This window comes from Numida meleagris, unplaced genomic scaffold (genome assembly GCF_002078875.1).
Source record: "Numida meleagris isolate 19003 breed g44 Domestic line unplaced genomic scaffold, NumMel1.0 unplaced_Scaffold208, whole genome shotgun sequence".
Lineage (NCBI taxonomy): Eukaryota > Metazoa > Chordata > Aves > Galliformes > Numididae > Numida > Numida meleagris.
This window is the reverse complement of record NW_018363880.1, coordinates 607,294-620,729: the sequence shown is the minus strand read 5'-3', so window position 1 is coordinate 620,729 and position 13,436 is coordinate 607,294. Positions and strand designations below refer to the sequence as shown.

General features: G+C 40.8%; 1 protein-coding gene across 7 annotated transcripts in view; it reads right to left on the bottom strand.

The window, feature by feature from the left end:
• DUSP16 (dual specificity phosphatase 16) overlaps positions 1–13,436 on the bottom strand; it is a 63,290-nt gene that overhangs the window by 31,713 nt on the left and 18,141 nt on the right. Inside the window, exon 3 of one of the 7 annotated variants that reach the window (XM_021382323.1) lies at positions 9,232–9,364. The exons of the other annotated variants lie outside the window; for them this stretch is intronic. The gene's annotated coding sequence lies outside the window, so the exon portion shown is untranslated. The remainder of the gene's footprint in view (positions 1–9,231; positions 9,365–13,436) is intronic. 7 annotated transcript variants of the gene reach the window in all.

The window sequence follows — 13,436 nt, the reverse complement described above, 5'->3', positions numbered from 1 at the left end:
TGTCATCTCAAATTACTGTGATTGATAAAAATGTAGTTCCTCTCCTGCCCAATAGAGCTGATCCTGTCAAAACAGTGTTTCAGTTATAGGTTTTTGCTTTCTCAGTTTCTGGGACTATCAGACTTTTGGACTCTTTGTTGGGACCTATCTAAACAAAGAGGAACTGGCAGTCTCCTACTTTAGGTAAACACGAGAGATCTCCTCCCTTTCCCGGCAAACGCTTTTATCATTCAGCTGTTAGGAGGTGTTGAAATATCTGTTTCATTTCAATTACTGTTTGTAAGAAGGCCAAACTCAATGTCTTGACTGTTTTCTCTCTGTGCTCTACTTGTGATTTAGATTGCAATGGTATGTATTAACACCACAGTGTTTCATAAAATTATGCAATATAATGCTCTGGCCATTATGAGGCTTGATCTTCAAACTAGGAAACCATCTTAGTCACAGGATGTTCTACACTGAAATCAGCTTTGAGAAAAAGTGAAATGTAGCCCAGCTGTGAGAATACTGCATGAAGTCACCCATACACATATTGGTACCACACAGCTTCTTCCGCATTCAGATGTACTGAGGCATACAGCACTGCTTCCTACCTCTTTTAAATACGAAAATTAAACCTTTAGCTCACTGTAAAGCTAGAGATGGCTCCATGCTTGCCCAATATCTTTACAGATATCTCTACAATATCCTTTCCTATGATCGGATTCACTTTCGTTTTTCTCAGAACGGACACCAACACAAAAAGAAACCCAAAAGCTGAACCAGGACACAGAGGTATGAGTTTCTAAACTGCAGTATGTATGCCACTGTGGGCACATGAGCTGTTTCCAAAAGAATACTGGGCTTCAGTTTTAGAGTGGAGATGTGCCAGCAGATTGATAGCCAGTGCCCCTACAAGCAACACAACTGCACGTGATACTAAGCAAACAGGCCCACACAACCTCCTGCATCAGAGAGGAATTCCCAATCTAGGGGTCAGAGGGGTTAATTTCCACTCACAAGACATTTTTCTCCCAGCCTCTCAGCACTCCCTCAGCACTCCTTCACCAGCCTTAGAAAGATGGAAACAAAAGAAAATACACTTGTCATTTAAGCTACTAGAGAGTGAGTGACCATGAAGGACAGGGAGAGACCATCCTTGATCAAGTTGCTAATCATCTGTGGTGAGAAAGAGTTTCTGGAGCACAAGTGAAATAAGATTTCTAGTAAAAGTAAGGGATGGAAATAATTCCCCTGAATTCACCAAGCAAGCTAATACATTCCAAAGACCAACATCTGTGCAATAAAGTGCAAAGTCTCGGAAAAAAATCTGAGATTACAAGAAACCCATGTCTTGCCTGTCATTATACAGACCACACAGGAAAGAGATTACAAATGCTTGTAATTTAAAAGATGACCCTATTAACAAAGATGCAAGGGCTCATGTTCATCAGCTGAGGAGACTGAGGATGTCTTTTAGCTGTTCAGCTGACTTAAGCAAATGTCACCACCTTCTACATAGATCATTTTCTCAGATCAGCTGGGAGTGGTAGAACACTGACAGTTCCCTTTCCTCCCCAGCACACTCTCCTTTGGTGCAACGGCAGAGTGTACTGAGGAAGCCTCTCAAACAGAAACATACACATTTATTTATTTACTTAGAAAATGTCACTAAACTACCATGTTCAAAAAAGAGAAGCAGTTTAGAGAATATCACCCTGCCTTTCTTTGTTTCTTTGTATGATCAGAATGGCTTCTCCCTCCCATCTTTCTTCCCAGAGATCCATTCTTCAGATCTGTATATACAATCAAAATGGAACAGTAGTAATTTTCTTGCAGAAACAGTAGCCATATGCATTTTAGATTACACACTCTACTTCCATGAATAAGGTAAGTATAATCCACTGGAAAAAACACATGAAGAATTTTCTGTTCAGTGGTCTATTGTCTTTCATCCTACTTAACTGAGTCTGTTTTGATTACTAGTTCTAAAGAAAAGTTACTCAATTTAATTGTGCTCACCTAGGAGAAGTGAGACATCAACAGATGGAGACAGAAGGGAAATCAGTTTCCCAAGAGTAAGGTACATAAAAACACCTCCAGTTTAGATTTTAAAGTTCTGTGTTTCTACGCCTATTGCTTCTTGACGTTTTCAGCACCAGCACTCTCGGAGAGCTAGGCTAAGCAAGATAAATAGAGTTTCCATGTAGAAACCAGTGAGCTATTGCTTTTTATACAAATAATAGTAACAGAAATAAGATTATCTCTTCTTCCGAAAAAACAGAAGGAAAAAAAGAGAAAAAAAACCACCACCACCACATTTTGGTGAACAACTCAACATATTCCACAAATATGTGCAATGCTCTTGCACAAATCATTCGAACATCATCACCAACTCAAAACAATCAGCCAGATTATCATCATTTGCACTTCCCAAGAAGCCAACCAGTTTGACATTCATTGTAGAATAGTAAACATTTATTTCATGCTATAGCAGGGATACCTGACTGACAGAATATGCGCTCATGAGAAGTGTCAGAAAAATGCTGTTGGTATGTTACATCACACTGTTCAACAGCTCAAACACTTTATTTGGGGACTCTCTTCTCCACCCATACAAGCAAGAAGCTCTATTTCAAAATATTTTTTCCACTGTAGATTGACAGCATTTAGTTCTGTGACATCTAGGAGAAAAACTTAGCTAATTCACTTCAAACAAGTCCTATAAGACATAACATTTTTCATTTCCTATCACCTGGGACACTAGACAACCAGGAAAACTTTCAATGGATTTTAAAAGATTATTCTCCCATTACCATCTAAGTCAGATCAACCAAAAATTCTGGACTGCTTTTATTGCAGTCTGTAATTCATTACTGTTTCATGTCAGAAGCAATTACTCACTTACTACACTTGAGTCAAAAAACCATATGAGTTTTAACAGGGCCAAGTGTCGGGTCCTGCACTTTGGTTACAACAACCCCAGGCAACCCTACAGGCTTGGGGAGGAGTGGCTGGAAAGCTGCCTGATGGAAAGGGACCTTGGTGTGCTGATGGACAGTCGGCTGAATGTGAGCCAGCAGTGTGCCCAGGTGGCCAAGAAGGCCAATGGCATCCTGGCTTGTATCAGGAATGGTGTGGTGAGCAGGACTAGGGAAGTAATCCTGCCCCTGTACTCAGCATTGGTGAGGCCCCACCTCAAGTACTGTGTTCAGTTTGGGGTGCCTCAGTACAGAAAGGACATGGAGGTGCTGGAGCAGGTCCAAAGAAGGGCAACAAGGCTTGTGAAGGGCTTGGAGAATATGCCCTACAAGGAGCGACTAAAGGAACTGGGGCTGTTTAGTCTGGGGAAGAGGAGGCTGAGGGGAGACCTCAATGCTCTCTTCAAATACCTGAAAGGTGATTGCAGTGAGAGCGGGGCTGGTCTGTTCTCACTGGTGATAGGTGACAGGACAAGGGGAAATGGCATGGAAAAATTGTGCCAGGGGAGGTTTAGGTTGGATATCAGGAAGAACTTCTTTACAGAAAGAGTTGTTAAGCACTGGAACAGGCTCCTCCGGGAGGTGGTTGAGTCACCATCCCTGAATGTGTTTAAAAATCATTTGGATGTGGTGCTCAGGGACATGATTTAGCGGTGGGTTGTTAGAGTAGTATGGTTAGGTTGTGGTTGGACTTGATGATCTTGAAGGTCCTTTCCAACCTAAGCAATTCTATGATTCTATGATTCAGACGAGGAAGTAAAAATAAACACATTAGTGCCAATTCCAAACTGTTTCCTGGCCAGCTAAGCAAGATTCAAATCATTATACCAAGATATGACAACCTCACTTAATCACTGTAATATGAACCACACTAACAAACTATTGCCAAGCACTGCCATATTACGAAACCCAGGAGTGGATCTGAAGTACATAGCAAGTGATATCATAACCATGCAGAGCCACTGCTGCACAGGGCAGAGCGTGTTATAAAAGCTGATGAACAGATTCAAAACCAGTGTCACCTTGCAGGGAAGGAAGTTCCAAGAAATACCTTGCTGTCTTCAGGTACCTGCTCTAAAACCCTTGCCAATGCAAACAGCAGAACACTGGGCCAGAGCCCCCCAGGCAGGTAACTGAAGGTTGCTGCCCTCTGGCTCAATGGGATGCGCACCATGAGAGGGACCTACACGCTAACTACCATCTCAAGCAATAATAGAATACTTTTCTTTCTATTTAGTAAAGAGGGGAAATCAGGAATTTAAAGCAGCCCCCAAATCCCTCATTTCACCACATGGCAGAATTAATTCTGAAGAGCAGATGAGAAAAAAGCATACACTTCATTTCAATGTATTTTACTGGAATGAGGTGTCATATTTTTAGAACACAATCCACTCAAGATTGAAGACTGAGCTGCTGCAAGTTCAGCCATAAGCATTAAGCATATTTGGAAATTCCCTGGCAATGCTGTTAAAGGAACAGATATTTCCTGTAATTTTCGGAAACATTTTATATCTCCCCTCCTCCTTCTTAGTGTTGGTGGTAAGAGGGGGGAGGGAAAGAGAGGTTGCTGTATTACAATGGAATGAAATATGAATGAGCCACCCAAGTTTAAAGTGGAAACTTTAGCTATTCATGTTTAGGAGGGAGTTTAAAAAGAAGTCTTTCATCATTTAGAGACAAGGATTTTTTTTCTGCTGACTTCAGGAAAAGAAATATACATCCTTTAAATTAGGGTGAATTACCTGCCTTTCGACTTACTTCTGACAAGTATGGTCCTCCAGGCCTTATTTAAATACCTTCTTTTCTTCTCCAGAATTAGAATTTGAAGGCTTTTTTTCCTTTCTTGTTCAGGGCCTTCCCTAAGCTGCATCTGAATGAACCCAATCAGTTTAGTTGCAAGGATTGTTTCTCCCACAGCTACAGAGCTGTGGCTCTCCAAAAAATAGCCAAAAATCAAGGAGAGAGTGAGCAGTCAAGCACCACAGCATCCTTCTAAGGACCTGAGTACCTCTCCTTCCCTGAGGGTTTAATCTTGCATGAAGCATCTAGCATAAAACCTGTTAGTCTGTTCAGTCAGTGCTAGCAAGGTTTAAAATGCAGTTGCTTTATTCTCTATAGTCTGAACAGATCCAACTCAAAGATATGTGAGTGAAAATTTACAAACTATACTCAAGCTGGGAAGACAGTCACCTATTCTTACAAAACACACCATGAGCTCTACCTGGTTCCTGTGGACAGGATCCATCATTTAGCTGTGGCACCTGGCAAATTCCATACCTGCTGGTCTCTAACAGCAGCTGGACTTTAGCAGCAATTCAAAGATAGAAACTCAACCCCTTGAAGGGTTAAACTGCTTTATGAATCTTCAACAGTTGAAATCCCACTGTTTCCTTACTCTTTCTTTACAGTAGCCACTTTCATGACAAGGTTTCCATCTCCTACACCACCTGCATGTCCTGAATCACTGGCAGCATTCTCTGCATCTACACAGACCAACGTAAGCAGTGACACTATACTTTGTGGGCTCATCTTCTTGTTAAGAAAAAGATTCAAGTGAGTGCTCTGAAGAGTAGTACTAAATAAACATCAACCCTAGCAGTTCTAAAAGTTCTTGCTATTTCCTTATACAGCTTTCCATAAGAGAAGGTAAGATAAGATCTCAGAGTCTTCAGATAACGGTTAGTCTTTAAGTTTAGTGCCTTTTGTCTAGCAAGAGGCTTTGAGGGGGAGATGTTCCAACAGAGGCGATTAACTAAGGTAGACCTGTAAAAAAGGAGCCCAAAATAAAAAACCCAATTCTGATCTGCTTAGCAGTCACTGTACAATGAAAAAACAAAAGAGATCTGAAGCCTCCATACAAGCACTAAGACAGATTAAAGGCAGAGGATAATGATGGCATTTTATTAGGGAAACAAATCAGAATAGCTCCTGGGCAAGGCAGGGGTGAGTTTCTTACAACAGACTTTTTAATGACTCTTCCTTAAAACCAAATGACTAAAGCTCGCAGTGAGTCAACCTTCTGTAAGGACAAGAGCCACGTAAACTGCTTTTACGGTAAGCTACGGGTTAAAATACAATGGCCTTTCACCCATTTGAGGAAATGACACCCATTCTCCTGGAAGGCAACATGTGCATTAAACCCGTTCACATCAGGCCATGAGAAAGTTTGGAAGGAATTTTTTATTTTTTTTTTAAGCTGTCAACATTAATAACTTCGTTTCTTCCCGCTTGTGCCTGAAAATGCCTGCATGTCCTGTCAGCTGTACAGAGAAGCATTTACCAGTTTACAAAGCTTACCTAGTCAGTGTTAAAACTATTCTCAAATTCACGCGAAAAATGACTGCAAGCTCAAAGTCAAATTAATATTTTACACAATGCTTGCCATACAGTGATAAAAACAAAGAAAGTACCCTACAAAATGTACCACAGCAGTTACACGCTTGTGGGTTCCAAGGGGAAGCCACTGGCAGGGATGCTGGGCCCCACAAAACATCTAAATGCATGCATGAGCTCAGCCCTAAGCAGTAAAGCAGATCAGCTTAACCAAGTTTCTCCCTGAGAGGGACCCCAGACATATGTGGCACAGGATGACAGCTCATAACCAGCATGGCGGAACTGTTTCCAGCCATGAGTCCATGCCAGCAATCAGGCCTTCTCAGTGCCCGCAGCCCATGTGGAGCAGGAAGGGGTCAAGACAGACAAGGAAGAACACAGAACTGTGGGTGAGGTGGAGAAAACAAACTAGATGTGGATAAGGAACCAAGCTGATTGCCACGGTGTAATGCTTCGGACAGCACACACTGGCAACATAACATGCTTACATACATAATTTGTACTCAAAAAGCTAACTCTTACAGCCTGCTTCTTTCTACAACTGTTTTCTAGCATTCCCTTAATTCAGGGGATGATGCAGCCCAGTTCAAGAGCAAAAGCACAAGTTATGGCAGCTCACCAGGTCATCTTGCACACCATGCCTTGTGGTAGTTCATTCACAAGAGATCCTAAGCATTTTTGTGAATTTGAGTCACGTTGTAACAAGGCCTGCAGTGGTGCCAAGGCCACACTTCTTGCACAGTATCTGCATGACTAAAAAGGGAAGCCATACTGATCTTTACAGCAGGAGAAAGCAAAAGGTGACTTACATTCCTGAGCTGCAGCTCTTACAGCATTATAAACACTACCTTTTAAGCAGAGGGCAAAAAGCGATACCACCACAAAACACATTAATTCCCCTTATGAACTTCTGACAAAATGTGACCGCCATCATATTCAGCTTGCAAGAATTAAGAGGGACCGGGATTTTAAAATTTAAAATTGCAAATGCTTTCAAGACCAAATAAGGTGAGTAAACTCTGTTGTTAGCATCTGATTTAGATCTTCATCAAGAAATGATCTGTAGCAGCCTTGCTTGGCTTCCTACAGGATTTTGAAAAGCAGAGAAAAACAAAAACTATTTACTGAAGTTGTATTTGTATTATACTGTTTGAAATGTGTTTATATACATATACAATTCCATACAAACATATAAACAACATTTTATAGTTATCCAGAATTTCTAGAGGTGTTCCATTTTACACGGTCTGTCAAGTAGCAATCAGAAAAGAACTGACTTTTGCCAAAGGAATCCCAAGCTAAGAGGGTTCAATATACTTCTGCAGTAACTGAAGTAATGTACTGACAAGACAGATAAACTTCAGTGCACTCGGAGTTATCTAATGAACACTTAGAAGGAAAGATACCACTTTCAAAATGCATGATCCTTTTATTAGGTATTCAGCAACGGAAGAAGCACCAGTTACTTTTCAGTGATCATGGATTCACCAGTAAGTAACACCGATCACTCTTCTAACACCTTACTGACCATGAATACATTCCTGTTGATACTTACGGCAAGTGTTTTGAGAATTTTCAGACAGACTGAGTTGCACTAAGAAACTTGCACATAAGCAGCCCATATGACTGAGTTAGGTTTTGGTATGCAATCCTAAGTTTGTACCTCCAGGAAACCAACATAAAGGATAAAGATATATGATGGGTGGTCCTTAATCACTTCCTTTATTTGAAGGCTGAGGTCAGGGTGGAAAAAGAGCCAGGGAAGGAAGTTTGGAGAACCCCTCAAACACAAACACCTTCCTGAAAAACTACTTTGACATTTTAGAGGGCTAACACATAGCTTAATTTAAGTAGCAAGAGATTGAGCTAGAAATAAACAGCTTGCACAAACAACATACTGTGTTATTAAGTTTTTAGAAGTGACTTAAAAATTAGGTCAGTCTAATTTGTGGCTGATCCTTTGCTCTTTCACTACTATGAACTCACTATAATGTTAGTCTCATGTTCAAACGTGCCACATTTAGCAGCATACAGGCTTCCTGAGAGACTTTCAGCCTTCCTTTGTGCTAAAGGCTTCTGCCAGATTCTTAGCTCATACTTCACTGACTCAGGCATGCCACTCTAGTTTCAAGTGAATAATACTAGCTTTCCATTAAATAATGCAGTTTTGCTTTCTGCAGGAGGTTGTTTTTATTTTTGCTTTTTCTTTAAAACAAAACAAAAAACTTTACCAACTAAAGGTTTAAGAAAGTGTAGCCATATCCAGGTTATCATTCTAGGCTTCACCTTTATTAGACAACATCCAAACCAGAACCACACATTAAAAGGTCTGGGACACTGGCGCTTTAAACTAATTCAACCCATCTTTCCCCATTCTTACTTGATCTAAAGAAACCCTAAAGGTTATCATACCCAAATTCAATTAACTCTTGAGGATGGACTCAATTGAATTGGGACTTACTACGGAAATCCTTCCTATGCAACCATCCCCTTCCAAAAAAGCACAATCACATACAGCAGCTAATCTGTCTACGCAACTTCAGGTGTTAAGAGTAAGATGTATTTTCATTATTATTTCTGACAGAAAGCTTCCCACAGGATTTTCAAGTACGTTACCAAAGATGACAGCTTAAGAGGCATAAGGTTATTTTAAGTTTGTAAAGCTACAAAACTTAAAACGAGCCTATCACTCAGCTATAAGCTTTTGCAAGCATTTTTAACAAAGCCCAAGCCAAGCAATTGTTTGAACTAGCATCACTTCTTGCTTTACTTAAATGGCTAAATTAAGCTGAAAGAGATAAAGGAGAGGTTTTAAAAGTAGCTGTTTGTCCCTCACACTCTTCCCCCATGCACAGAAGGAAGCCCCAGCAGGCAACACAGCCAAACAAGCACACATCATGGGTGGACAGACTTGCAGACACTGGAGAAAACATCTCACCTGCCAGTAGAGACCCACACTCAGGTTCACCCTACCACTCCCTCCATTCTCTCAGAAAGTCTCCTTCAATGTTTTGTGTAGCTGCTCTCTAACAAGGGTGCACAGAAAATCCTCAAGTGGGACTAGGTGAATCCTGTTGTAAATAAGACACCAGGTTGAATTAATAAATAAATCAAAATCATTTGAAAATGGCTATCTGCAAGTTCATTATCAGCCCATTATAATTCTCACAGTTTAACTCATGTTTATAGCTATCACTAATTATGTATACTTAACATTATATATACATCCTTACTACAGTTCATCTGCTTCCTTCCCACTGCTGTAGCCAATCAAGGAAACTCCCTAGCTGAAGCAGAAGCAAGAAGGTTGCATTCCTCTTGGGGCTGTGCTACAACAGATGCAGTATTAGCCCAGATTCACATATTCTTCTTCATGATGCTGTGTTTCCCATCTAGCACAGATAGAGATTTAAAAACAAAACAAAACCAAGAAAATAAACCATTACATCAGCATGTTCAAAACCTATACTACACAAGGTTTTATGGAACAACACTATCACATGAATTCCTTTAACATGTTTAGGAAAACATCCTATTCTGTGTCAGGAAAAGGTGTGTTATCTCACAGTCATTTCCAGCACATTAAATTCCAGCCATTCTATGAAAGAAAATGCCTGGACTTGGTTCACAAGAGAAGCATCCAACTGATTCCCACTATCCCTGTTGCATCTGCAACTGCCCAAGGATACAGTAGAGACAGGTCTCACAGGGAGAGGGAACATCTACATGACTAGTTAATACGAAGAAAGGAGAGGAAGGGGATAACCTCTAGAAGGCGTAAGCCCTTTCTCTCACACACAGATGTGAAACAGAACCAAACTGTGACACAGGAACAGAAGCCAAGACTGCCAAAATGTCTCCGCATCCAGCTTCTCCCTCTTCCCAAACAGGGCAACAGCAAGTTCAAAGTACATCGTGAGGTATGTCATAAACTACCCAATGAATCATATTCTTTATGGAAACAGTCTGGCTGAAGTCACACCACTGTAAATATACAATAAAAGACAAAACACCAAAACAAGAAAATCATGCATTCATCACAGAGTTACTAGATTTGTGGTACATATTTGCCACATCTTGATTCCTACTAATCCTTTGCTATTTGGAAAGTTACCTGCCCCTCTACCATACAGGTGCTAACTATGTTACTACAATCCTCCTAAGCAAACCTTTCTCTGAGTTATCAAAGTCTTTATTATTTACAAAAAATTGACTTGTGTTTACCTTTATATTCATAGCGTTTGTTTCAAGGTCCAAGTAGGGTTTATCATCCTAAAATAATGCCCATCTTCCTCAAACTGACCAGCTTAAACCAAACAAAAAAATTCCCCTCTGTGCAAAAAAAACCTCTTATAGCCTCTGTTTGTTAAAAGTTTCCATTTTGAAAAACAAACCGATCACTCTTCCTCCCAACACACACAAGAGGTCATATGAAAATGACACTTTTCTTAAAAATGTTTTTTTTTGGGGGGGTTGCTGAAAAGATTTGACCATTTCCAGCTACAAATAAAATGTACTGCATTATGGTAAAAATTAAGAACTAGAGGCTTCACTCTACAATGCTAAGGGAACCCAATTGCTTTACTCTTTTAACACAACACCAATTCTTTTCTCTTTCAGTTCTAAGATTGAATGTAAAGATATCAGTGACAAAGATGATTGATAGGTGAGATTAGACACAGTTACTTTTATATGGATATGATAGCAATATGTACAGTCTATGTGTTTGTTGTCCATTTTTCTTTGTTGTTTTTTTTCCCATTCATTCATTGTGAATAAATGTCGGCAAGAAACCTTGCCACATACAGTGATGTAGTTTTTCTATCAATGAATACCAAAAGTGTTTTTCATATGCAGATATAGGTGAGAAATCTCTTCCAGAAATACATTAATCCTTGACAGGATTACAGCATGGGTCACAATGTGCAGGAAAAGAGCTAAACGCAGCTACAGAGCATACTCACTCTCCCCAGGAAAGAGGGGAAGTAGCAGCACTCTTGCCTCCTCTTTATGCTACTGCTTCTGCAGCCACAATCCAAATCTCAGAGCAATAAACCTTCAGGTACACACTTCTGAAACCAAATCATCCAAAGCCTGGAAGGTGGGAAAACTCAAGCGCAAATCCAAATATTTGTAAAGAATGTATGAATCTTACTTAATCTTAAGACTGCTACGCAACAGGCAAAAGAAAGAAAAAATGTGACTTAGCTCTAAAAGAAAATGCAGTGCTTAGCTTTCCTGTACTTACTACAATGCTTATCTAGGTCTAAAACATTCTTCCTAATGATTTTCTCACCACCCTCTTAAAGCAAAGTTTTGCCCAGGTTCAGCCTTCTGGCACTTTGCTGAAAGCATAACTACAAAAGATCTTTCTGAAAAGAACATACAGGTTTGGAAAACAGAATAACTACCGTCAAAGGTATGCCTTTTGGGATGCCTGTGGCCATACACCTGAATTTTAGTCAAACAGCAAGAAGATGCAGTATCTTTTATTATTTTCTAATGTATTTGGCAGCTAAATTATCAATACGTTCCTCATGCATTGAGCATACTTTAGTGCAGGGACATACAATCTGTCATGCAGAGCAGACATACCTAAATCCAAGACTCATGAGCTAGCTCGGAACCAAACCAACAACTTAGTGCTGTTCAAGCTACTCCGATAGAAAAGAGTGTTTGTTTTTGTACATACCACAGCTACAGACTTTCCTAACCCAGGCTAGCCACTTCCGCACTCTACACTTAGGGAAGATGGACTGGGCTGAGAATCTCAAGCTGCACTGCCACATCCAGAATGATTTGTTTTGCAATTGCTGCCATGTGTAATCTCAGCATCAACCACCAGAGAAAGCAGGTGATCTCCTAAGCTTGTATTATTATTTCTGCTCAGACATGCAGAATAGGACTAAGAAATGGAGAATAATCTTACCACCAGTACACAGAAGTTGCTGGAGAGGCAGGGGTAGCCTGTATACAGAGTTGAGTGAAAAGTATGCTGAAGGAGAAGAGATGGACGCTATTACCCCCAAAAGATGAATGTGATCACAAGATATTAATCCAGAAAACTCACAGCTGTCCTCAAGTTTTGATAAAGCTTTGGCTTTAAACATGCCAAGTACTTAGGAGAAATATAAAAATGTTATCAGGGCATGCAGGGATGCAATGAGGAAGGCTAATGCCCCCTTGGACTTTGCAAGGGAGGTCAAGGACAATGAAAAGGGCTTCTTAAAGTATATCAATAGCAAAAGGAAGACTAGGGAAAATGTGAGCCCTCTGAATGAATTGTGCGCCCTGATAATGGAGGACTGAGAATGCAGACTACTGAACTTCTTCTTTGCTTACTGCTAACACTGCCCCTTAAGAATCCCAAACCCTGGAGGTAAGATAGAGAGTCTGGGGAAAGGAAGACTTCCCCTTGGTTGAGGAGGATCTGGTCAAAGACCATATAGGCAAATGCAGTGCACACAAATCCATGCGCCCTGACAGGCATGGAGGGAGCCGGCAGAAGTAATTGCTGAAACACTATCATCTATGAAAGATCATGGAGAATGGGAGAAGTGCCTTTGGACTGGAGGAAAGCCAATGTTGCTCAAGTCTTCAAAAGGGCAAGGAAGAGGACCCAGGAAACCACAGGCCAGTCAGCCTCACCTCTACCACTGGGATGTGATAGAACAACTTATTCTAGATGTCATCTCCAAGGAACTGGAAGAAAAGAAGGGTATCAGGAGTAGTCAACATGGATTCCCCAAAGGGAAGTCATGCTTTACCAACCCGGTAGCCATATATGATACCAGGAATGGCTGGGTGAATGAGGGGGGAGCAGTGGACGTTGTCTACCTCAACTTCAGCAAAGCCTTTGAAACTGTCTCCCATAATGCCCTTGTAGGTAAGCTAAGGAAGTATGGGATATATGAGTGGACAGTGAGGAGCAATGAGAACTGGCTGACTGACAGAGCCTCAGATGGTTGTGATCAGTAGCGCCAAGTCTTGTTGGAGGCCAGTGGCTAGTGGTGTTACCCAGAGATTGATACTGGGTCCAGTCTTGTTTAACATCTTCATCAGTGACGTTGATGAAGGGATAGAGTGCATCCTCAGTAAGTTCACTGATGACACGAAGCTGGGAGGAGTGGCTAACACACCAAA